Raw genomic sequence first — 25,897 nt, 5'->3', positions numbered from 1 at the left:
GCGTGGGCAAGCCCATATTGGTTGTGGGGTTCCCAGGTCTGGCCTTTGAAATGTGGGGTTAGTGGGGCTGTGCCCAAGTGTTTGGGAATGTGGGATCCCTGGCTTGGTGTGGGAGTGCCGGGGTCCAGGGCTATGGGGCTGTGCCTGAGTCTTGGGGTTCTCCTGGCCTTAGTATTTAGGTCTGCATGTAGATTGTGGAGTACTTCATGACAGGGTCTTGGAGGTGTGGGGGTACAGCTTGGGGTCTCTGGTGCCTAGGGGCCTGGAGCCTGTGTGAGGGACACAGCTGCATTGCTTCCCCTATATCTGTCTGTGACCCGGAGCTGGAGGCAGGGCTGGGGAGATGGGTTGACAGCTTGGAGGCAGGGTTTGCTGGGTGCTCAGCCAGAGAAGCTGAGTACGGGGTGAGTGTCAGTGTCCTTCATGCGAGGGAGAGCTGTGGGGGCTGAAAAACATGCTGGGATGTTGGAGGATAGTGGGCTAACTTGAATCAACAGGGGGACTTTGAAGATGTTCAATAGATCAGTGTACCTTGAATTGATCTTGACTTAGGTTTAGGGTGTATGTGCCATTTTTAGCCCGACCTAGGCACTGTGAATGTCTATATACCTACATGTCTAGATCAAACTATGTCCACTTAAACTTATCTAAATGTAATGTCTGCACGTACCATAAATTATTTGTAGAAATGCATGGTCTCCAAGCTGAAAGCAGTAGACAAAGTACAGGTGTAGGAGAAATCATGGTGGAGATGAGCTGCAGTTAGTGCAATATATATATATATTATATAGTGTCAAAGGTTGATGAGAAAATTCCAGATCTGCTAAAAGGAAGACTGCAGATGCCCAGTGTGGGTACTAGTTATAGACAGAGATTATAGAGGCTAGAAACATGAAAATTGGAGATTAGAAGGGTACAGCATACTCAACAAAGGTCTAAAACAATCATAATATAGGACAAAGCAAAGGTCTAAGATGATCAGAATACAGTGGTCATTGGACTAGAGCATGGAGAGGCACAGTGCATCTAAGAGCTGTTAGACCCAGTAGGCAAGAATTCAAGTGGACAAAAAAATTGAGATTCCAGATGTTTTGAGCTTTGCATTCAGATGCTTAAAGGAGCTTAAGAGAGTTATGCATCTAATTCCCACTGACTTTCAGCTTACTATAATAGGTATAGTATTTATAAAACTACAATCTAAACTAGGCATGAGGCTTAATAATTCTGTATTCCTTATAGAATAGCTGTTCTTATAATGCCAATCAATTCCTAGCAATTGTCTGTCTTTCCATAAACATGTAGAGCAGCAGGATTTTTTAAAACATATTTCCTAACTCTCAGTGACCTGTGGAATTGCCAGACTTACCTCAGATGAATTTTATTATTATACTGTTTGTAGTCTGAGCATGAACTTTAACTTCCTGTCTTCCAATTGAGTCTTCTGTCTAGCATTTTGCTGTCTGGGTCACTTGTGTTACAGCTGGAGCTTCCTGTTTTGAAGCCTGTTACGTTAACCAACCATGTAAACTTGAGGGTCAGCACGTTCAAAAACCATGCGTGATTCTAGCCACTTGTTTGCCTGAATAAAAGAGATTTACGTAATGAGAGCTGTCAGGTGTGTCGTGTCAGACGTGTACATTTGTTAAGTACTTCCTTATTTACAGTTTTCATTTCTTAATATGTAACTTTCTCAGCTGCCTGAAAAAATACTTAGATTCTAGCTCACTGTAGGGCAACTCCTACAATTTTTCTCAAACAAAACACATTGGTTTCAGTGGGCCATCAGAAGCAGCGGGTTTTATGTCTGAATGAAATCTGGAGCAAAACTTTAAGGACTGGGGGCAACATATGCACATGAAAGAGCCTTCTTTGCATAGGTATTATCTCTTCAGTGTGGAAGACAAAAGAGGCAGTTGCCTACACAGGGGTCACACAGTTCCTGGGCCCATTATAAACAGCTGGTGGGGGGAGGCTTTGCTGGGAAAGAGGACCTTGTGGGCACTTCTACATATGATCTGGGGGTGGGGGGTGGTACTTTAATTAGAGTGGCTCCAAGAGCCACTCTAATTAAAGCGCTGCCATGTCTTGTGTATCGGCATCCTACACTTAAAAATGGCAGCAGGGGTGCTTGTGTGAAGAAATCCCCTCCTCCTCTCTTTGCCCCTCACTTGTATCAGCCCAGGTGACATATCTCTCCTTGCTTCCTTCTTGGTTCAGGCTGGTGAACCAGGTGACCTGGCCAGATAAATTCCTAGGGGGAGCGGGGAGTGCTGTCTTTCTTCCGGGGAGCATTTTGGAAGCTACAAGCAAATGCCCAGGCTTCTGCCTGGTGATTTTCTGTAAGTAAGAACCTGGAAACTAGCCAGGAGTTAGGAATTACGTCTAGGCCAGTTGCATCTTAAAAGGATTACTGTGTCCAATCTCTGTAAAACTCAAGTGCTTATGTTTGCTCAAAGTGTATTCTGACTTCCTTGTTCTACCTTCCCCCCCGGCCTCTCCCCCCAGTCAATAAAGATGTTGGGTTACAGATTACCTTGCTGTGTTACTGTGGAGAGGGGAGAGAGGCTTCCCGCTCCCAGCTTGGACACCAGAGCTTGTCTTTTTATTTTCCTTCAGTTTTACCTGATACTGTCTTGGGATGCTTTGGGCTGAAAGAAGCACCCAGAAATATTACTGTGGGCAAAGCACCCCCCAGGTTTGCAGGGTCTGTGCGCCCTGGGCTGCAGAGAGCCCTACCAAAGACCAGTGCCTGGCTGGTGGCAGTGTTACCCCTTTTGGTGTTCTCCAAGAAGTGGGACAGCCAGCTGTAGACTCCCCGAGGCAGACTCCTGAAGCGTGGTTTCGGGCCTGGCACAGTGAGGCAGGTGGCTCTGAGTAGTAGTGCCTCATACTGTGCACGCCACAGCTTGAAATAAAGCTTCAAATGCCCCTGCCACTATTTTTAAGTGTAGGGACACTGATACAAGAGATGCAGGACACTGCTGGAGCAAGGCAACTGCCACACCCCAGGAGATTAGTTTAACTGAGCCTGCTCCAATGAACTGGAATTCCAGCGGGTCAGAGTAGCCTCACTGCTTGTGTATAGACACCCTCTGAGGCCCACAGCATGGAGGTAAACAGCCTCTGCAAGTATAAATCCTGACTACTATCAGATAATACAGGATCCAGAGATTACTAAAGATCCTCCAGGTCCTTTCTACGTTGGTGGGAAGGCAAGCTTGATGGTCCCATGAAGAAGGATCTCCATGCAGGGACTCATGGAAATTTCTTTCCCCTTGCAGAAGGGCTGATCCTGCCCTTGCCTCTGTATCCTTTGTGAGTAATGGAGCAATCTTCTGCTTGGTCTCATATGAAAACAGCACCTGCACCACTGAACCCAGGTTCCAGAAACCCAGGAGTCATATTTCCAATAAAGGTGAGAAGCTCAAGAATTATGTGCCAGTACAAAGGTAGCAAGTTGGGAGCAGTTTATATTTGACTTCTTCTTAACTCATCAGGATACATGCAGGTCATATGGTCAGGCTTTTTTCCAAAAAACATGATTTAGAAACTTCCCTTTTTTAACGACAGCTGGGTTCACATATGGCTGCCCAATTCAAGTAGCTGAGGATTTAATAAAAACAGTATTGCAGTTCTCAAAATAATATTCTGAGAGTTGGCAACACTATAGCTATTTCTCACAAAGTACTCCAACCTTGTCTCTGATTTTTGCCTTTATGTAGTTCACTGACACACACTCTGAGCAACTGTTATTAAACCCGATCAGTGCTTATTCTACTTTCTTTCAAAGGAAGTGCCCACTGATCCATTTTAAAGTGCCTGATTAATTATCCCAACTGAAGAGTTTATTAATTATTGATTTAAAAAGAAAAATCAGTTGGAACCTTAGGGTGTTCTTGTTTAGGCAGAGCTCTGGAAGTGTAAAGGGACCTGAAAGCACATATAAATTATATTTAAGCTAAGGCAGTATATCAGGGCCTTAGTGCAAATGAGAATAATGCTCATGGAGTTTTCTGTCCATGTTAGTTTCACCATCACAGGTAAAAAGCTGACTGTATTTGGCAAGTAGTGACTGGCCAAGTATTATATTTAAATAAAGCGTATGTGTATACACACTCATTCTCTCCCCTGGAAAAGCCATGGAGAATACCTAAGTGACTCTCATACATCAGTGATCTTCCCCCTATTGTGGTTTTTTACCTGATAGTTAATAATATGACTTAGGCTTCAGTAAAGATGTTGACAAATTTGAGTTGTCAAAGAAAATGTTGTTCTCAGTGTCTGAATGATACTAGTGGAAATTGCTGGGCGACAGATGACCTTGAAGAAAATCAGTTTAAAATAGAGTTATCAAGCTATGGGAAACAAGCAAAAAACTAGCCTGATTGTAGTAATGTGCCAGCCGAATTGCTTATCAGGCTTCATGGGAAAACAAAGACGGGGCTTCCTAAGAACCCAGAAGAATGCAAGTAGAATAGAATGGGCTCCATTTAAGGTCTTCACAAGCCACACTTGCCCTCATGGATTACATGTGGGGTAAAGTAGTGTCAGATCTGTAGATGAATTTCACTTTCTGCACTTGTAACCCCTTTGTCCTTCACAAACTGAGTGTTGAGCCCATAGCTGGAATGCATTTTGTGGCTTACAGAACAAAATTTGTTGTAGGCAGGTATAAAAATGTAGGACTGGAAGGGGCCTCTGGGCAATTGAATCTATGTGCCCCAACAGAAGACCAGCGTAGGACACCAGCAATCTTTGAATTCTGTTTCTATGAGGGAAGGACAAGGTATTTCGGTGCTGTCCTGCAGTCTTTGGGCACCTGCCAGTCACGAGTTAAGCAATATGGTAGTATCTGTCACACTGCCTCATTTTCTCCCTCAACTTAGTCCCAGGGTAGAATTATGTATTTAGTGTGCTTTTTTGGTAGACTTTTAAAAATAAATATATACACAACATTGTGGGTTTGTATTAGATAAAGCAAAGTTAAAGAAATGTATCATATATTTTGAGTAGAAGGTGGCAACGTTTGTAGTAGTTCTGGCTTCTGTGGGAGTTCCTTTCACAGGCCTGGGTGGGAATTAAGAAAGACCTGTCTTGGGTACATCTGAGCTTTACCATTATGATAGACAGCTACACTGTGCTGGAGGGGTGGGGAGGTCAGTTACTGTCTTCATCCCAGAGTTTTAGGTTATTTTTTAAATATCTTGGAGCTTGGTCATTGGGCCCGGTTAAAAACTAAAACTCTGAACTTAGGTGGAAGCCAGCATGGGACAGATTTGATGTGTTCCCATTGGCCCAGTTGGATGAGCATATATTCTGTTGTGTTTCTGAATTAGTTGTCATTTCTTAGGTGTAGATGGCTTCAGGGCCAAGCATAATACATTGTTGTGTTTAATTTTGGGAGTGTTGAAGTGCAGCCTTCTTACTCAAAAACTGGAGATGGGAGTTGTGGTTCCATACCTTCTCTTCTTATCCTTTATCGCTTACAAATCTTCAGATGAAAGTGCATTCAGTTTGTATTATAAGTGCTTCTTGGCAATGCAGACAAGGTTCCTTGGGTGAATTTGATATCTTTCATTAGACCAACCCAAATAGTTGGATAATATTTATTAAGCAAGCTTTAGGGTTCAAAAACCCTTTGTCAGGCTAAGGAAGTTTCAGCAGTTGGTGTGTGCTCTTCCTGGATGGAATGAAAAGTAAAGAAGCCAGGGACTGGGCTGGGGAGTCAGTTGCCAGGCAGACTGTAATGTATCAAAAATCCAATGTCTATGTTTAGTCCATGATCTCTAGTATCCAGCAGGTTGATGAAATGGAGCTCATAGGCTCGTCTCTGGAAAGTGTTGTGTAAGTTTCCCTTGAGGATCAGGACTGAGAGATTGGAGAGAGAGTGGCCCTCCTGTGAGAAATGTGCCCCCACCGGTAATTGAGTGTTTCTGTCTTTGATGGATTTCTGGTGTGTGTTCGTTCTGGTGCGCAGTTGCTGTTTGGTCTCTCCTACATATCTTCCATCAGGGCGTTTGGTGCATTGGATGAGGTATACTACATTTCTGGAGGTGCAGCTGTAAGATCCTGGGATGCTGATGGCTCTGTTGTGGGGTGTAGTAATTGTGGGGGTGGTGTTGGAAGGTTTTGCATTTCTTGTCCTGGCACGGTCTGGATCCTTTTGGTGTATTCTGGGCTTGAGGAAGTTTGTTTCTGGTGATGAGGTTGGCGAGGTTTGGTGCTTGTTTGAAGGCTAGGATGGGTGGCTCTGGGAAGATCTTTTTAATACTAGGGTCTCTGTCTAGTATGAGTTGCAATTTTTTGAGGATTTTTCATACAGGTTCAAGGGATGGGTGATACGTCATAACCAGCAGTGTGCGATTTGTGGGGGGTTTTCTTCTGTACTGCAGCAGTTCTTCACGTGGTATCCAGGTGGCTCTTTCAAACGTGCGATCTACCCCTCTGGAGGAGTGTCCTTGCTGGGTGAAAGCCTTTTTAAGATTGGTGAGGTGGCAATCCTGGGTGTTCTCTTCAGTACAAATGCAGTGGTATCTGAGGGCTTGGCTGTATATCACAGCTTTTTTGGTGTGTTTAGGGTGATTGCTGGTTCTGTGCAGGTATGTATGTTGGTCTGTGGGTTTCTTGTATACTGTGGTCTGTATTTTACCCTTCTGGATACTGATCATTGTGTCTAAAAAGGAGATGTTGGTGCTGGAGTATTCTAAAGAAAGTCGGATGGAGGGATGGTGACTGCTGAATTTCTGATGGAACTCATTCAGAGATTGCAGGTTCTCACTCCAAATGATGAAGATGTCATCGATGTATCTTAAGTATAGCAAGGGTTTGATGGTGCAGTTCTTGAGGAAGTCTTCTTCCAGGTGGCTCATAAAAAGGTTGGCATACTGTGGGGCCATTTTAGTGCCCATAGCTTTTCCCATCATCTGGAGGAAGTGTTGATTATTAAAAGTGAAATGGTTGTTTGTGAGGATGAAGTGTATAAGGTCAGTAATATCTTTGGGTCTGTATTCTGAGTTGTAATCTTGTTCCTGTAGATATGTAAGGCAGGCTTGGATGCCATCCTGGTGTGGGATTTGGTATATAGGCTGGTAATGTCCATGGTGGCTAGGAGTGTGTTGCTGGGAAGGTGGTCTATGTTTTTAAGTTTCTGTAGAAAGTCTGTAGTGTCTTGTACAAAACTTGCTCTGTGGGTGACAAGCGGTTTTAGGATTGATTCAATGAAACCTGATATTTCCTCAGTTAGGGTCCCATGGTTGAATATGATAGGTCTGCCAGGGTTCCCTTGTTTGTGGATTTTAGAGAGCATGTAAAAACTCCCTGGGTTAGGTAACGGGGGGGATCAAGGTCTGTAGTTTTTCTTGTAGTCTTGATGGAAATGATTTGATGGTATTGTTGAGTTTTTTGGTGAAAAGGGGAGTAGGATCTTCTTGTAGTTCTTTGTAGTAGGTGGTGTCAGAGAGCTGTCTGTTGGCTTCCTTTATGTAATCCTCACGGTTTAGGATGATTATGGCTCCTCCTTTATCTGCTGGTTTTATTACTATTTGGTGGTTGGATCTTAGAGATTCTATGGCCTTTTTCTCTGGTAGAGAGAGGTTGTTGTGGTGGCGCATGTTGCTGATTATTTCATTGTTCATTCTTTCCCTGAAGCAGTCAATGTAGCGGTCTTCCATAAGAAACACTTCATACCACACCCAATTCATGTGGTGTCATCATCTTGTCCTGACAAGTATGAGCTGGCTTCAGTTATATACTCTATTTACTCATATACCATGTGCACCTTTTTCCCAAAAAATCAACTTCCCAAAATTGGGGTGCATGTTCTAAGCAGGGAACCCATTTTTTCTGCCCAAAGTACAAACTTTGATGTCTGCTCCAGCTTTGATTCCTGCTGACTGAATAGCTCATTGTTCTTCACTCCACTGGTTAACATCAGGATTGTTTCTCCCTTTTAGGGGTCTTGATGTTCCACTAGTCAAACTAAAATTCCTTCTGGCAATTTCAGTATATTCTAACTGCTTCTGGTCTCTCTTCCATTTCACAGCCTTGCAGAATATTTATAGATCTTCCAAAATTATAGGTCTACCCATGGGCTTAAACCAGAAGTTGCACATAAATAAGCTGGTTTAAGTAGTCAGAAACTGGTATAAACCTGTAACAGAACAGAAGTTCAGAGCACATAAACCAGTTTCAAAATGGCTGAAACTGGTTGAAGATAAACCTGGCTGAATGTAGTATCAGGCTTAACGGATTTAGGTCAAAGTGGTTTATGAAACTTCTGTTCCAGACCCCTTCCTGGTTCAAGTTAAAATGCTTTGCAGCCTTGGGCTGGACTGTGTTGTCTGCTCCAGAGAGCAGGGCTGGCCCCGCCCCTCTGCTTCCTAGCTGGAGCAGTGAGGGCTGGCTCACTGCCCCCTCCCTCCCCGCCCCCAAGGCAAACCCTGGCTGGGGTCTGGGGCCAGGAAGGGGGGCTAAACTCACCATCCCCTGAGTACAGATCTGCCCTGCCCTGCTGGCTTGCTTAGTGCTGGCTGCGACTGTGGACTACAAATCCCAGAGACACCTGGAAGCAGGAAGAGGAAATGATGAGGAACCCTGCATAGTCCTGCTGCTCTGATTCTGAACTGCAAATCCCAGAGACCTCTGGGGCATCAGAAAGAGTAAGTGAACATACAGCATGCTTATAGGTCTTCAGTTTATACTTCTTCAGAGAAAGAACTATTCTTATTTAAGTTTTTATGAATTCAATTTCACTACCTTCCTGCCTCCTCCCTCTCCACCTTCCCTCCAGGCAGAGTACAGGCCCCCTCTGCTCCACCAGAGATCAGGGAAAAGTCTTGGAGGGCTTCTGTCTTCCCTCTCCTTCAGCAGTGGATGGTGTTCTCTAGCGGCCCCTGGCTTCTGGCTCAAGCCACTGCAGATATGTGGCTGCATTTCCTGAATCAAAAGTGAATGTGCGTTCATTTGCTTATTGGTTCAATCTCTGCAGCTTAAACTAACCTGCAGAAACTGAATCAATTCAGTCTTAGGCTTTTTCACTGTCTGTACTTAGCCATGGAGACTAGCTTTCAGCAGCATGTAGGGTGTTAGCTTTTGGTTAATTATGAAAAGAAGATTATACTCTGCCCCTGCTCTTTGAAGCCATAACTTTGAAAAAAATATTTTTTGTCTTCATTCTGCCTTCCTCAAAATAAGGTGCCTCCTATTTTTGGGCACATGGTATGTGAGAAGGTATGGTATGTCTTTCACAGTAGCAATAGATACAGCATTTAGCCAGGGATCTGGGGATGGAAACAGTGTACAATGAAGAAAAAGCAGCCCAGGAAAGAGAGCAACAGGTATACTGCCAGGTCCTTTGTTTGATGTAAGACTGATTGTTATACTTCCTTCAAGATTTCAAGGACCAAAGCCTGTAGCTACTTTGGCCCATAGCTGGAAATACAAGTCAAAGCAGGAAATGCAAATCCTTGGTAGGTTGGGTGGGAAAGCAAAATTCAGGAGATGAAGAACCACAGCTTTGGAGAGGAATTGGTAGTTGGAGAAGGGTCCTATCTTGTTGGAGAAGTTGGTAGAAATGTCTATAGACAGAGAGAGAAGGGAAACCTCTTTTGGCCCCGGCTGCATTATTATCCTCTTCATTAAGAAGCTGCTGCTGTTGCACTTTTGAGAAATCTCCCCTGGGCATACCCTTGTCCTCCTCTTGAGCAAGCCCCTTCTAGGTCACGACCCTTCTCTGATCCTTCTTGTGTGAAGTCAGAAGCAATGAAGCATGCCTACATGAAACAGAGAAGTGTTTTACAGTTCAATTAAAAATTGAAGGGCAGGATGTTTAACTTGTGAATCACATTTGCACACCTAACCATGCTAACATTGCCTGGCATCCTTGGCACTTTTGAGAGGCTCTCACGGCACCCCTGGCTGCCATGGTACTCTGCCTGGAAATCACTGTTCTAGCTTCTACACGGGTTGCTTTGTCTCTCTCTCTAAATTTTTGGAGAGGTACTGCGTGCTCTTGTTTGCAGGATCTATATTTATTACATGCTGTATTGATCTAATAGATTCTGCATAAGGAAGAAACTGTACTCTCAAAACCATTAGAGACCTACAAAGAAAACTTTCTAATTACAGAACAGTAAATATTTCCTTTGTACTTGAATCTGTTTTGGCCCCATGAATCAATAAACCCACTCATTCCCTCAGGGAAAATAATGCAATAACATTCATATTTCAAATGTGACACAAGTGGGTTGAAGTCAGGAAGTTCTTAGCTAGAACTGGCACTGGATCTTCAACTCACAGCTTTTTTCTCAAAGCTGAGTTAAGTGCATTAAAGATAATTAAGGATTATTCAGTGTCAAAATTGATTGGTGATTTCCTGATTTTGTTATGTTTTTGTCTCCACATCCCTCTACCTCTTCTTCCTCACTTTGTACAGGTGGATTTCAATCTTCTCCAAGAACTTTGTCTAGATCGGATCACTAGGACAATGTCAAATAGGGATGTTTTGTCTTTATTGGACTAACTTCATCCCTGGTCTTGTAGCCTACCCATGTGACCGTAGACAAGTCACTTAACCTCACTGTGCTTCAATTTCTCCACCTGTAAAATTGAAAATATATTACTTACCAATTTCTGCAGGGTATTGTGAGGCTTATTTCATTTTATGTTTATAACAGGCCTTGAGATCGCTAGGAACATAAGAAAGTGTGTAAGTACAAAAGGGTAGATTTCCTGAATTCAGATATGATTTGCTCAGTTAACAAGTAAAGAAATATTTTTTCCTGGTGTCATTGTCTGACAGTAACCTCTCCAGATGATTAAGACATAAGTTGCTTGAGTTCCTTGTCTTGTGCTTAGCAGTTGTTATCACTCAGAAAACTCAAGTTGAATCATACTTCTGTTATTGTTTAGGATGGAGCTCTTGTCTTTATTTACAATGGTAAGTTTGTCATCCACATAATAATTCACTCATGTTGGAAAATAAAATATTTTTATTAGGCACCCTAGCAAATGTTGTCAGTAAAAATATTTGTTATATAACAAAACATGACTAGTTATTTTCTTATTCAAGTTGTATACCTGGGCTTTTTTTCTTTTTTTTATAGTAAAAGCCACATTGAGGATTTGGAAATATCCCACAGTATTAGTACAATATTGAATTCAACTTTCTTTCTCCCTACAACAGGATCATTTGGATGAATTATGATGAAGGTTCTCAACCTGTGACCTCATTACCAATACTTGTAGCACAAGGGCCATTACCTGTGTCATTGTAAGACTGAGCATTTATCATTCTTAAAGAAGAGGTGGCATGGGTGGGGCACAAATGGGCATGGTAGGAAAGGAGAGGCTGCATGCCATTGTGGGGTGTAGCACTTTTGCTGAGTCTTGAGGAAATAGAGAGGGTACCACTGACTTGCCCTAAAAGAAAGTGTAGACCTTTAGGTTAAGTATGTGTGCTTTTATCTTGCATTGTCATCATTTTAGTAGGCCTTTGACTATGTTAAATTTAAGTTAGGCCAAGCTAGTGTAAGAGAGGTTAATGGAACTGAGTCACAAGTAACAATGTTCTAGGAAAGGCTAATTTAGATCTTAATTAGTAGGGGTGCACTGATAGAGATTTTTGGGCTGATACTGAAGGCCAATTTTTAACGAGCCATATTGGCCAATACTGGTTTGATTGCCAATGTGGGGCCTAGCAACCTGGAGAGTGTCACTCTGAACAGTTTACAGAGAGATGAACAGAAACGCAGAATCCAGTCACTCGAGTGCCAGAGCTATGAAGAGAGTGCTCTAAGTCCTAACAAGAAGCCCTTGGCTCAAGCCATTGAAGAGCATCCTCTCCCACTGCTATTTATTAATATGCCTGCTTCTCAGGTGTTTCAGTTCCCAATTTACATTTCTTTATAGAAAACAATGTCTCAGTGGTACAGCACTGAATGAAGCACAAAACAAATGCTGAGGCAAAGCAAAGGAGCACCGAGAATTAAGAGAATGTAGGGGAAAGGCTGTCATTAATTTATTTAATCTCACACCTGCAATGTACAAGATTTGGAGGAAATTTAAAGCCTGAACTGCTCTGTTTTCACACACCAGTAACACGTTGGTTCATTAAAACAGTTGCTTGTTACAGTGACAATTCATAGCCATACAAATACTAAACACATTGCTTGTTTCCTACCACTTGTTTAGACTGGGGTGGTGTAACAGGGTGCCATCTTCAGCAGCATTTGAAAAGCCTGCGAGGGCACTCCTGAGTCCCTTTATCTTCTACCTTTCCTCTGGGAACAAACTCCCCTTCACTCACCTGCCATGACTTGATGTTCCTTGGTTCTTGAAGAGGAGGCTGCCCCAGGGCTTCCCAGGTAGGATGTATGCTCGTACTCATGATGGTGAGGAGCTTTTGCCTTAAGGGCTAATTGTACGCTCTGACCTTTCCTTAACATGCCCCATGCCTTGCAGGTTTTATCCGTATGTCTCTGTCGGGGCTTCAGCCTTACTTGGCTTCTACCCCTTTTTCTCTAGCTAGGCCCACCAACCTAGATCCATTAGATAGGGCCCAGCTCTAAGGCTGTAGCTCTTTAATGTGCTCTGGGCCCATGGCCCTATAAGGTGTGTATCACTGGGCTCCTGGCCCTTGTCTGCTGCGCCCCTTTGGCGCTGGGCTTTCCTGCCCCTTGCGACTTGTGCCCCTTCAGGGCAGGGCTCTTTGGCTCCTCTGCAGTTGCATTCCCTCCGGACACTAATGAGGTCTCCACCTCCCCTACAGCCTCAGGAACAAACCACTAGTCTTAAACTATAACATAAATAGTAAGCCCCGGGCTATAACAAAAAGTTAAGGGCAACAGTTAGCTTTCTTTCTAGTTTTCTATTCATGAGCTCCTCATCTCTGAGTCTTCAGTTCTGGATGCTCCCACTTGTAGAATGGCCATAATTTTGCTAGGAGCTTGCTGGAGTTTGCCGTCCATCTCAGCCTTTCCCCCCTGGCTTGCTCAGGCCAGGGATTATATAGTTCTGGCCTTAGGCTCGCTCAGTCACCCAATAGACCCTATCAGGTGATGGGCCTGCAGGCTAAGCCTTTAACCCCTGCCCTGCTGGCAGGCTGTGCTTTGAATACTCGGGTCTGAAAGGGGCTACCCTGACTTCTTGTAACAAGGCTAGGGTTCCCTGTTACAGGTGGGCAAAATACAGCCTGTTGGCCAGACCCAGACTGCCAATTGATTGTATCTGGCCTGTGGCTGTCCCCCAGCACTCCAGATGGGGCCAAACCCTGCCCACTCCCACTGGGGGCAGGCTGTTCTGCAGTCTGGTCCACACCCACCCTGTGCTTGCTGATGGCACTGTCTCAGCCCCGGTGGTGCCATAACCGTCCAGGCCCCACCTTCCTTGTGGGGCTGTTCCCGCTGCTGCTGCAGCTGCCCAGGCACTGCTTGGTTCTCCCCACCTCCAGTGGCTCCTTCTCCTCTTTTTGCCCCTGCTGCACCACTCCAGGCAGCAGGTAGAGTGGGGAAGTGGTAGCAGCCATGGGGATGCGTGCTGAGCACCACATGCCCAGCTAGGCAGGGAAGAAGTTGCATCTGGACAGTACATGGATGTGGGGCTCCAGTTCCAGCTCCTGGCCACCTTCCACCCACTCAGCTGCCTGGCACGATGAGCAGCCACCTGCGCATGGCTAACTGGGTGGAAAGCAGCTCTGCCAGGAAGCTGTACACACTGGCCAATACTGGGGCCACAGTTGGGGTGGTACCATTGGCAGGTGCTGGGCAGGTGCAGGTTGGAGTATGGCACAGGCTGCCCCAGGTAGAAGTGGAGGGAGCCCAATACGGAGCACTGCATGGGCAGCCGTGGGTGGATAATGGGGTGGACAACCCCTGCACCTGCATTGCACCATCTGGGCAAGCTCTGCTGCATACACCCCCTGCCCCTGCATCCCTCTCTCCCCCTCCCCCTGGATGGCTCCCAGGACGTAGCATGTGTGCAGCCTCTTACGCACACTTGTGCCCCCACTCCCCCGCAGCCACCCTAGAACCCCTGCTACATCCCCCCACACTCCTCTATGCACCTCCACACACCCCTGACCTCCTAACCCCCTAGCATACCCTCGCACATACAATATATAAGAGTAAGGCTTTATTTTGAGCTATTATGTTTTGAGCTATTATTACTTAAAAACAAAAATCTGGACAAAAACAATTTTTTGAAATAAAATGAAAAAATATTATATTAGATGCTTGATTTTTAATACATTATTTGTTTTTTAATCTAATTTGTTAAAATTATATCTTCTGAAATATTTTATGTATGCAGTCCTTGACAGCTCACCAAAACTCATGAAATGGCTCACCAGCCAAAATAATTGTTCGCCCCTAGTCTAGATCCTGTTCACATTTCAGTCAATAGTGTAAGCTGAGCCTTACCCACACATTTCCTCAGTTCAGCTTTTTTCCCCAGTTCAGAGATTTTCAATGAGGTCTTTGCTGTTCCCCTAATTCTCCAGCTGAGCTGGCAGAAGCACAGAGATGTCAAGTGATTTGCGTAGGGTCACATAGTCAGAATCTTGAGCCCGTAGTAAACTCTGCATACCCCCTGGCATTCTGGCCCTCTTTTAAATATGTGTGACGGGCTAGCTGGTAGTGATTTAACCCAGGGGTTTTGAAAGGGTAAAAGATGATTGGAGGGCTTGGAATTCCCTTTCCTCACCAATCAGGCCCCAGAGACTCACCCTCCATGTCCCCTGATTAGCCCCTTGGGTCACCTGGAGGGGGATAAAAGGGGCAGTGCAGCTGACTCAGGGGAAACCAGTGAGGGACCATAAGGAAGGAGTGTCAAAGAGCTGGCAAGAGCTGGGCCAGCAGGGTGGGAGCAGTTGCCCCAGAAAAGCCTGAAGGAGTGGGACCAGCAGGCAGCAGTTGGACCCTCAGCAGCACGGCGTGTGGCCAGCAGGAGAGGCTCCCCGCTGGGCTCCAGGATCCCCTACGAGAGGGTGCGGCCAGCAGGAGAGGCTCCCCAGCTCCAGCAAGGATTTGAGCAGTGACCTGAGAGGCTCCCAGCTCTGCTTCCAGCTCTGCTTCCAGCTCCTCCAATAAGAGGTCAGGAAGCTGGACATGAGGCTGGGGCTCCTGGAAGGTCAAGACCCCTAGCAGCTTAGAGCAGTACCAGCACTGGTGGTTGTGGTAGAGTTTCTGCCTATGATGTGGGAGATCTGAGTTCAATTCCCAGCTGGGATGGCTTAGGGTGAGTGAAATGACAGGGAGAAATCCTTGTTGCCTCAGAAAGGGATCATTGTGTTTTCTCTCTTTTCCCCCCACCCTCCAGGTACCTAAGCCCTATTCCTTGTTATTTGACATTTTGTATTTTGTGCCCTTTATATTCCACCAACCAGTATTGTTTGTTCTGCTGTTTGTATTTTATATTTTGTTAACCCTGCTGTTGTCAACTGGATGAATATGTCTATGATTGTAAGTGTCTAACCGTTATTGAATCCTGCCGCCTCGGGGCGTTGTAGTGTCCCCCATACCACCCTGGTTTATACCTGTTATGTTTCCACTACTGTTCTCTCATTAAAAGGTATATGGTTAAGTCCCCATTAGTGATCTGGCTCTGCTGTATAGGGGGAGGAGGGTCTCTACATCTCCCACAGCACTTGTGCATCTGCTCTGATCCCTTCTATTGGAGAGGGGTACATCTTGGAGTACCACCTGGGTTACATATGCAAAGTCTAGCTGTTTGCCGACTTCATACGTATTGAATATGGGGAAGTTTGGAAAGAAACTGGCTTAGGTACAAATTCAGCTGGCAATAAGTTTCCTGCATCAAATATTCAATTTGGGTTCAATTTCAACAGCTTTAAATCAATTTTCAGAATGGTGCCCTATCTAATGTTGTCTCCTTTTGTCCCCTTTCCCCACTTGCTTCATTCATTTTACTGAGAACAAGGGCTGTCAAAGGGTTGCTTCAGGTGCTTACATTTCTTCCAGGGATCAACAAAAGACATTCCAGACAGCCTAGAAGAGGACTCTTGTTGCACTTGTGATAGACTTTGAAGAGCAAGTCTGGATGCCAGTCAGTGCTTTCTGGCTGGCTGCTGTTGTATGAGTTAGTTTTAATCTGTGAGAATCTTGGGGAACTTTTGTGAGGAGTTCAGATTGCCTATGAGCAGATGGAGAAAGGAAAAGAAGTCAAGGGTGAAAGGGTCAAGGGTGATGCACAAAGTGCAATGACCAGAAGTGACTAAACATCATCTGGATCTGATCTGCTGCTGCAAGCAGGCAGGAGCCAGGAAAACATTTTGGATGTTCCTACTGCTGTATCCCCAGAGAGAAGTCCCTGTCCTCACACAGTGGATCCTGAGACCTACTGCATGGCCACCTATGCCCTCTGGATTTGCAGCTTGTTATATAGTGGTGGTGAAAGGTGTAGCCCAAGTAATATAAATACCTCAAAGTGTGTCATGTTAGAACTTGTATATATAGAGGACTATACTCACATTTTTGGTCTGGAGCAGAACTTGGGGCAAGAGTGGTGTTACTTATCCTGGAACCAACATGATTGCCAGTGCAAGTTAAAGCTGCCTCATAGTCAGCTTAAAGGTCAGTTTAGCTTCTTGGACAACCACAAGGAGAAGAAGAGAAATCTTGCTGAAAGGGGATAAAAGGAGACAATACTAGATAGGGCACAATTCTGGAAATTGATTTAAAGCTGTAGAAATTGAATCCAAATTGAACATTTAATGCAGGAGACCTATTGCCAGTTGAATTTGTACCTAAGCCAGTTTCTTTCCAAACTTCCCCATATTCAGTTCATATGAAGTCGGCAAACAGCTAGCCCTTGCATATTTAACAGAGGGCCAGAATGCCAGGGCGTATGCAGAGTTTACTACGGGCTCAAGATTCTGACTAGGTGACCCTAAGCAGATCACTTGACATCCCTGTGTTTCTGCCAGCTCAGCTGGAGAATTAGGTGAAAAGCAAAGACCTCACTAAAAATCTCTGAACTGGGGAAAGAAGCTGAACTGAGGAAATTTGTGGGTGAGGCCCAGCTTACACTATTGACTGAAATGTGAAGAGGATCAGGGTATAGACTAGGGGTGGACAATTATTTCAGCTGGTGGGCCATTAACAAGTTTTGGTGAGCTGTCAAGGGCTGCACACATAAAATATTTCAGAAGACATAATTTTAACAAATTATAGATAAAAAACAAATCATGTATTAAAAAATCAAGCATCTAGTATACCATATTTTCATTTTATTTCAAAAAATAATTTTTGTCCAGATTTAAGTTTTTTGAATAATAATAGCTCAAAGTATAGTAGCTGAAAATAAAACCTTACTCTCGTATATTGTGTGTGTGGGTATTTTGGGGGGTTAGGGGTATATGTGTGTGTGTGGGGGGGGTAGTGGGTGCACGTGTGTGTGTGGGGGGCTGTGCACGTGCTAGGTCCTGGGAGCCATCCAGGGGTAGGGGGAGGGAGGGGTGCGGGGGGCAGGGGGCACATGCAGCAGAGCTTGCCCAGATGGTGCTGTGTAGGTGTAGAGGCAGGGGTTGCTCATCCCACTAGCCACCTGCAGCTGCCCCTGCAGTGCTCTGTATGGGGCTGAGCCCCATTCACTCCTACCTGGGGCAGCCTGTGCCATGCCCCCATTTGTGCCTGCCAGTGGCACCACCCTAACTGAGGCCCCAGTGTTGGCCAGTGTGTACAGCTTTCTGGCAGAGCTGCTTTCCACCCAGTCAGCCATGCGCAGGTGGCTGCTCATCATGCCAGGCAGCTGAGTGGGTGGAAGGCGGCCAGGAACTGGAACTGGAGCCCCATGTGCTGGGGCAGGAGCTGTCTGGCTGCAACTTCCTCCCTGTTTGGCTTGGCATGTGGTGCCCAGCATGTATCCCCATGGCTGCTACCACTTCCCCACTCTACCTGCTGCCTGGAGTGGTGCAAGAAGAGGAGGAGGAGCCACTGGAGGTGGGGAGAACCGAACAGTGCCTGGGCAGCTGCAGCAGCAGTGGGAGCAGCCCCACCAGGAAGGTGGGGCCCAGACAGCGATGGCACCACCGGACTGGGACGGTGCCATCAGCAAGCACAGGGTGGGTATGGGCCACAGTGCGGAGTAGGATGCCCCCAGCGGGAATGGGCAGGGTTCGGCCTCATGTGGCGTGCCAGGCGGACAGCCACAGGTCAGATACAATCGATTGGCAGGCTGGATCTGGCCCACAAGCTGCATTTTGCCCACCACAGTCTAAATAAATGGTAGGAAACAAGCAATGTGTTTAGTATTTGTATGACTGTGAATTGCTCCTGTAACAAGTAACTGTTTTAATGGACCAGCCTGTTACTGGTGTGTGAAAACAGCAGTTCAGGCTTTAAATTCCCTCAAATCTTGTACATTGCAGGTGTGAGATTAAATAAATTAATGATAGCCTTTCCCCTACATTCGTTTAATTCTCGGTGCTGAGATTAATGCTTGGTGCTTTGCCTCAGCATTTGCTTTGTGCTTCATTCCGTGCTGTACCACTGGGACCATAGTTTTCTATAAAGAAGTGTAAATTGGGAACTGAAACACCTGAGAAGTAGGCATTTTCATAAATAACAGTGGGAGAGGATGCTCTTCAATGGCTTGAGCCAAGGGCTTGCTTGTTAGGACTTCAGAGCACTCTCTTCATAGCTCTGCCACTCAAGTGACTGGATTCTGCGTTTCTGTTCATCCCTCTGTAAGCTGTTCAGAGCGACACAGAGCCGCTGTACTGAAGTGCTGGGAGCTCCCCCATTGCTCGTGTAGTACTTTGAGATACTGGGAGCAAAGAAGCCGTTTAAATCGGAGTGAATGTGGAAGAAGGTCTAGATGTTCAGTGAAAATTACAGCTGGACTAATATGTTGTTTATTTTATTTGTGTTAGGAAGGGAGAAATTAAGAAGAGTTACAGGGAGATAAGTGGGGGGGGTGAAGCCTGTGAAGGGATGGAAATCAGAGGCAAGGAAAGGAAGGATTTCTCTGTATTTCTGCTTTTTCATGCTACCTGAGACACCTTTGAACAACACCTTGGAAAAGACTTTTAGGGCTTGGAGGCATGACAGGCCACTTGGGCCTTGTTCTTGAGGTTTGTTATGATGTCATCACAATGGGCAAATTATTTCAGATTTCGTAAGTTACAGAAACGTTTATATTTTTCTACTATAAGCAAATGCTACAGTAACCACTGTAAACTCCATGCATAGGTTTGTGGGAACTGATGCTGAATATCCAGAGTTAGTAACTTACTCCAACTTGTAGTTTTATTGCTCCCTGCTTTATTTTTATTACTTCACTATAGCAAAGCGAGTTCCTATTACTGAAATCCATCTGAGAGAGATCTTATTACCTGAAAAAATGTTTTTTGATCTTTACACTTCAAAGATAATCCTTTCATGTCTGCAAATGGTTTGGGCCCTGCCACGATACCCACTCATACTTGACTTCCAGAAATGCTTATTGTCAGCAAACCTCCTCATAAGTTCACCTAATTTTTTTTTCTGTTAAAAATATGCTGTTTATCCATTTTTCTTTCTTATTAGCACAAATCAAGCAATGCAGATTTATATAAGAAATATTTAACTGGTGTTATTATAGACCCCAGCTTGTTTCCCCTGTTTGGAAGCTGTAATAAATAATTTCCTGATGTCTTCTCTCTAGATGGGCTCTGGGCCTACTATTTGTTTCTAAAAATCTATAATACCTCCAAACATGCACCTAAATCAAACCACATCAAATGGTTGAAAGAAGATAACATCTAAACCTTGGTCTTGATTCAGTTGTTACACATAACTTGTCTTTAGGCTGAACTAAAACCCTGATTTGAGCATCCCAAAAGTTTGTGCGTTCATAAATGAGATCTGGATCTGAATTCTGCAGTTTGATGCCATCTTTCTGTTTTTGATCCATGCTACTTTCCAGAGTTAGCTCTATTTAATGTAGACTGAAGTTATTTTGATTACATAGGCTGTAAAGGAAGCAGAGTGATTCATCTTCACCAGCTTTCTCTCTCATGACCTTGATTAAACAAAACATTAATCACAGTGTGTACCTGTTGCCACAGTTACCATAAGACCTGAACATCAATGGAGCTGATTAGAAGTAATGTTTTTTTGTTTTGAAAGGAGTTGATTCTATGAACAGAGTTTCTGAGAAGTTTTGATTCATGAACCACCTTTTGGAAAGCAGTCTCTAAGTTTGCAATCATACAATTGTATAGGCACCTGGATCTGTGGGTAAACTGCAAATTAACACTTCCAGGGGAAGCATGGAAACTGAAATAAATCTTTTAACTAAGATGAGGAACTGGGAGACCCTACACACATTTTTTGTACAGAAAACTCCATGACCTTAAGTTAGTCACATAAATAGACATTTTGGCTAAGTACAGACAGTCAAAAAGCCTGAGGCTAAATTGATTCTGGTTTTGCAGGTTAGTCTAAACTGCAGAGATTAAACTGAGAAACAACTGGACAAACATTTAACTTTGTTTCAGAAAATGCAGCCACATACCTGCAGTGGTTCAGGCCAGAAGCTGGGGGGCGCTAGAGCACTGCTCTCTGGCACATTGCCAGCATGGGCTGTATGTTCACTTCCTCTTCCTGCTTCCAGGTGCTTCTGGAATTTATAGTCTACAGTCACAGCCAGCGGTAAGTTAGAGCAGTAGAAGGGGTGTTTAACCCGTCTTCCTGGCCCCAGACCCCAGCTGGGTTTGCCAGGGGGAGGAAGTGGGTAGTTCCCCCCCACAGCCTGGGCGGCATCCCCAGCCAGGCTTGCCCCTCCCTCCCATATTCCTTTGTCAGCCAGCCCTCACTACTCCAGCTAGGGAGCAGAGGGGCAGCCCAGCCCAGGGCTGCAAAGCATGCTGGGATGCTGGGGGACTCTGATTTAACTTGAACCAGGAAGGGATCCACTTTGACCCAAATCATTTAAGTCTGATTTTCAGTCTGATACTACAACCAGGTTTATCTGAAACCAGTCTGAGCCATTTTGAAATCAGTTTATGTACATTGAGATTCTGTTCTGTTACAGGGTTAAACCAGTTTCTGATTGCTTTAACCAGTTTATGTGTAACTTCTGTTCCTAGCCTTAAAATGGCCTGTAATTGGGATATTTTCCATTTTAAGACAATGCAGGTACATGTGAACTGATATTTCTAATGCTCTATGCATTTGATGGTTTTAGTTGAGGTGAATGGGAGGCCTTCAGTAAAAATAATGTGTTCATAGCTTTTGCAATATAATATGATGTGAAATTGTCTGTCATGAAGAATTTTTTGCTGTGACAGTCTGCTCTGGAAAATATTTTTGGTTCATTTTCTTATTCTGAATCATTTATGAGATTTTTCTAAAATACAAATGAAACTTTGTTTTCTTCTACCAATATTTTCCAGCTGGTGAATTTATTTATTTCACTCTCAGAAGTGTATTGGCTATGTACTAATCAGACCGTTTAAACTTAGTATGGGTATTCTGTCAATAAAGGTATGCCAGCAGTTACATTATAAACCAAGATTTTAATGGATAAACCTTAAACCTGAATCTTGCTTTGCCTAATGCATGAATGAGAAACAGAGATATTACTCTGATTATCACCTTCACATAATCAAGTTAGATGGGAATGATGAGCAGGGTTCCTGGTTTTCTCTGACAAAAAATCGCCAATTCTCTAATAAAAAAAATGCAAATTCTCTAATAACGCCCCCCCCTCCCCAAATCTGTGATTAAAATGAAAGGCCCCCCACAATACCCCTGGCTCTGCTGGTGCCTCTCACTCCCCACCCCGCAACCCCCCAGCCCTGCTGGTGCCCCTTGACCCCCACCCATAGCTCCTGCTCCCCCAGCCCTGATGGAGGGGGGCCCCCAGGTGCCAGGGCTATGGGACCAGACATGTGGGTCTGCAGCCCCCTGCCCCTAACAGGAGATGGTGGCTGATGCAGGTGAGTGGAGACCAGCTTGCCCTGCCCCGCTGCCTGCTGTGGGCTTGGCTAGGTGGGGAGGGCCAGTTCCCCACCACTGTGCTAACTCCTGTGGGGCAAGGAGGACCTGTGCCCCTTAGATCTGTGCATGGGGTGGGAACTGTGTGCTGCCTGCTGCGGGCTCCAGCTCTGCTGCCCTCCCCTGAGACCTCCACAAGCCAGCGGGTGCAACCCAGCACTGCAAAGAACAGTGAGGCCGTGAAGGAAAGCTGCTTCCTGCTGCGAGCTCAGCACTGTCCTGATGACGATACCCTGAGTGTGCAGCTGCAGTGGGGGTGGCAGCACAGGGTTGCACATAGGGGGCACGTTGCCAGGGCAGTGTGGAGCTCGCAGTGGCAGGCAGCTTTCCTGCATGGTCCTGCTGTTCTTTGCAGTGTTGGGTTGCACCCGCTTGGTTGCAGTGGCACCAGGGGAGTGCAGCAGGGTGGGAGCCCACGTCTGAAGTGGGCAGCCCACACCTACACTTGTGCCTCATGCACAGATCTGAGGGGCATGGGTCCCTCTTGCCCCACCAGGAGTGCACAAAGGTGCAGGGAGCAGCCCCCCCACCTGAGCCTGCAGCAGGAAGCCTGCCCTACCCCAACCTCACACAGATCTGGGGGGCATAGTTCCTCCCTTCCGCCTGGGAGTGCATGCTGCAGTGGGGAGCTGGCCTCACCCCTCCGCAACCCCTGGATAAGCTGCCCATCACTCCATCCTGCTTTCCACCAGTGCCCTGCGGATGTGCATTGCAGCCCCAAGCACTGCCCCCCTGGGCAGCAATCCCAGCCCCTGCCCTGCTGAGCTCCCTCCCTCCCTCCCTCCCTATGGCAGCCGCAATCCCCACACACTTACCTGTGGGAGCTGCTCTCCAGGCTGCCTGGCAGCCATGTGCATATACATGCACACGGCACCCCCTGCCTGACCGCCCTCCTCCCGCACCCTCCCAGCCCCTTTCAGGCTGGAACTCTGCCACCTGCAGAGAGCGTGTTGCAAAACTTCAAAATCTGTGGGTTTCTCTGCTAAAATGAGAAATCTGCATTTGCCTCTGGTAAAAGGTAAAATCCATTTTTCTCCATTTTTCTGTGGGAAATGGAAAACCCAGATCCCTGATGATGAGGAAACTGAGGTTGAGAAGGCTTTGCTACTCCTGACATGGAACAGCATTTGAGTGTTTATCAAGACGGTGCTTGCTCAGGCAGCACATGCATTAGCAAGAGGGCTTGACATGACCATTATTCCTATTATTAGGAGTAATATGCATGGGGTGGGAGGTAAGCCACACACAAATTTTTATTGTTCTCTCCTGTGACCTGTGAAAAGAACTTTTATTGCTTTTCGCACATGTGAAAAGAAGCCCCTACCACCTTCCTCTCCAAGCACACCAGTGTGTTGGGGGGTAGGGGAGCGGTCTTCAGCCTATAGTGTATTAGCTTTTACAAAATGCTAGTAGACATGTTCAGAGATCTTACTATTACAGAAGCCTGGTCAGGCCATAGTGGAAAGGAGCCCAAATTACAGAATGCATATGTGGTCTAGCTGGTAGACTATTTCACAAGGAGCTCAGAAATAAACTAGAAAAAGAATGAATTTCTACGTACTCCTTAAGAATATAATTTGTCCTGGCCAGGGGAAGGTCACTGGTAGGGCAACACACATAGGATTAGAGACACAGACTTGGCTTGATGATTTATTTTTAACTTGAAAGTAATATCATTTTGCCGGTGTAGTACTCTAGTTGCAGCCCATGACAGATGGGAAGAATCCACAGCCATTTGGACTCCTTATAATATTTCAGCATTTACCACTGAAACTGATTTAGCCCATTGTGTGTGACTTTAGAGAGAAGTGATTAACACAAAAGTAATATAAACCAAATTGTTCGTGGTTTTTTTTTTAACTGGAAAATCTCCAACAGATACATTAGTAAAGTCAGTGCCAGCTGCCAACAAAAACTGAACTACTCTCAGGATAAGAATTTCTTTTAATTTTCTGTTAGAAAACAAAAATGTACACATTTTAGAAACGTCTTTATAGAGGATTACAGATAAACTGCTGAAATGCTGTTAATCTCAATTAGACATTAAGCTTTGTTTAAGACTTCCTTTGGTTTTATTTGCTCCATAGTAAATTTGCAGCATTTTTATTTGAAGATCGTTGAGGAGCTTGGCACCTTTGAAATAACAAGACATGTTTGTGACAAACGGCTTTTCATAATGTTAGTACTTAGCTGTAGATCTCAATGTAGTTTACAAAAGTGGCTCAGGATTGTTAATTCTAGTTTTATAGGTTGGGAATTTGAGGTACGGGAGGGTACATGTTTTATCAAAATTCTCGCAAAGATTTGATATCAGATCTAGGGGCAGAGTTCAAAACTCTTGAAAGTGCCTCACTTCTTGAAATATATTGCCTTCAGTGTTGCGTGTGCTTCATGGGATTTCCATGTACTCATAATCAAGGATGAATTTGTATTAGCCATCAGGTCTCTGATATTGATAGCCAACCAACAGTGTCATCATCTTTTTATCATGGTTGTCATTGTTGATCTCATCCAGCAGGTGATGGAAGCTAGAGGAACTGCCAGTTAGAGACACTGCTACTCAAGGATTTGTACAGAAGCTTATAGTTTCCAGACATTAGTACCTCTAAATGGTGGTATTTTTCCATGTTTCCCTAAAGATATCTCTTAGAGTACAGTGAGTGTGAGTCTGCTTGAACAAACACAAGGATGCTAGTATTTGGAAGGTGTTTGGAGGAGTGAGCCCAAGTGTCAGACTTGGAATGGCACTTTTATGGTCTTTTTTTGGACAGTGAAGCCAACTTGTATTCAGTAAGACGTTAGATAGAAAAAGGGAAAACCAAAACAAGAGTGGAAAACTCCACCTGCATCTGGAGTCCTGGAGACCTCTGTCACATTATTTATTCTGTAGCAAAATTTCCAACTATTTAGTTGGCATTTACCCAACCCGATTTGTCTTCTTATTTTGTAGCAGAACCCAATCGGTAGGTACTGGCCAGGGTTGATGTACTTTTGTGAAGGTGCTGTGCATAGGAGTGAAAATAAGTATATAAGTCTAAATAATTGTATGATGTGTAATGAACAATGAATAATGCCCCAGGGAAGAAGAATGAATGAACAGCAAATTCATGATAAGAAAACTATTTGGATCTTCTGAAGTCTGATGAGAAGAGTCTACATATCACTCCAAGCACTTGTTTTCTACTTGTGCTACTGTTGCCATAATCCTTCTGAAGTGTTATCATTTCTCATCCCTGTGGCTTCCTCCATCAAGACTTGGACACAACCAAGGCTACAATCTGGAGAGTAGCTTTGATTGGTGCTTATAGTAACAGAACCAGTTTGCAGTATAAACAAATAGAAAATACTATTGCAAAGGGAGTAACAGCTAGATTTATTTGATAAAACATGTTCTCTCCATTTCAAATACAAATCTTTTCCAAATAGGATTGCATCTGTTATAGAGCTTATCAGAAATGAAAACCAAGTGGCTTCAGTGGACAGCAGTTAAATAGTTAGGGGCTGTCTCTAACAGGGAGGGTCACTCTGCAGTAAAATAGGTGCCATAGAAGTGACAAAATGATTATCTGACCACTTTGGTGTTGTAAGGCAATCCTAGTCAAGCTGGCTCCAAGACCCAGCAGGTGGGTTTCCCACCTGAATGATCCTTGCAAACATGTGGCTGTGCATGAGAACAAAAGGAATTTTAATGGTTTTAGCCAGGGTCACAAACAGAGTCTGGGCCATGAGTTGAAACCTTGAAAGAAAGAAATATATATTGAGTTTTAAGGGGGCGGGGAAGAGAGAAGCATTCTGGACTGGGCTTTCAGAAAGAAAGGCTGTGAGTCATCAAAAGGGTCTTGGTGACAACTGTGCTGCTGTGTTTTACTGCTAAAACCACCTCTGTTCAAAGCCTATCTTCA

Source organism: Alligator mississippiensis, chromosome 4 (assembly GCF_030867095.1).
Source record: "Alligator mississippiensis isolate rAllMis1 chromosome 4, rAllMis1, whole genome shotgun sequence".
Taxonomy (NCBI): Eukaryota; Metazoa; Chordata; order Crocodylia; family Alligatoridae; genus Alligator; species Alligator mississippiensis.
This window is presented reverse-complemented; position numbering follows the sequence as displayed.